This window comes from Propithecus coquereli, unplaced genomic scaffold (assembly GCF_000956105.1).
Source record: "Propithecus coquereli isolate 6110/MARCELLA unplaced genomic scaffold, Pcoq_1.0 Scaffold23, whole genome shotgun sequence".
NCBI classification, from domain to species: Eukaryota; Metazoa; Chordata; class Mammalia; order Primates; family Indriidae; genus Propithecus; species Propithecus coquereli.
Genome location: NW_012147841.1, coordinates 1,620,252 through 1,621,590, shown reverse-complemented (window position 1 = coordinate 1,621,590; position 1,339 = coordinate 1,620,252).

Genomic DNA, 1,339 nt, shown 5'->3' with positions numbered 1-1,339 from the left:
TTCTCATTTACTGTATGGAATTTTACATAACAGACCTGAGAACTAGGGACCAAATTTATAGCAAAGAGGAGCTACAATGGAAAAGAAAGCACGACAATTGTTTATATTTTACATACACACAGACATATACACATATACACACACGTATATATATATATGTATGTACATATTACATATACATACATTATATATACACACATAGATATGTATATATACACAGATTGGATTTGATATAGAAAATGGGTATAGCTGAAGGACAAAAGGAGTGGAGTAGGTTGTGGAAAGTTAATAATTATCTCACATTTTCTTAGCCACTGTTTTGGTCTAGCCATTGTTTCTGCAGTAAGTTTCAATTAGATGTGGCCTGATAGTAGCACCTTTTTTCAATTGCGACAGACATCTCTGGCTTTCTGTCTTGAAGATTGTTTGCCACTGCCACTAAGTGAATTACTTGCATTAGTCTTTGCAGGAGCCTTTGTCAAACATGGAAATGCAAGCATGTAAAAAGCCTGGGAAGAACCACTAATCAATGGGAGAACAGAGTTGATGACACAAACTGTGTTCTGTATATCGGACAGACAATTCTGAGGTGCATTTACCATGGTTCCTCAGACAGTCCTAAAGAGTGTTGAAGTCCTCTTGTCCCTAGTTTTAATAAAATTAACAATACAACCTAGGATTTGTTTTTGTTTCATCCATTTTCACTTCCCCCTATTCCCTAATCATTTTCCTTGGGATTGTTTTCTTGAAGAAATTATTTTACTGTAAGTTCAAGCCTTAGATTGTGTGACTATAAGCTCTTAAGGCCAATACTTGATATATTAAAAGCTCAACTTAGAACTAGTGGAAAAGTATGTTTTAGCCATGAGTCAAAGGGAGATGCTGTACATCAAATCATAAAATAAAAATGCAATTATAATATGGAAGTCTCAGAAAATAACTTTTTCACAAGTACAGCAAAATAAACTGTCAAGATGATCAACCATATTTTGCTAAATGCATTAACAACACATTTGGAAGAGATTTAAAAAAAATTGACTAAATATGGAAGAGCTATAAGATACAGGTTTTCTTCACTTGAGTTTGTGTAGGTGGTTCACTCTACGAAGTAATAATTCAAACCCAACAGAAACAAAGAAAGTGTATTAATAATCCGATGGGTGAAGACAAAAACAAGTAAGCAATGTGAAATTAACAGATTTCTGTACAAAACTGCATATACTAAAGAATAGAAATGATCACACTCTCCATTTTGAACTATGTGCTAAATGATCTGTATTTGTATTTTAATTCATGCTAAAATGTGGACAAAATAGGTGAGTATTATCTAATCAAAATA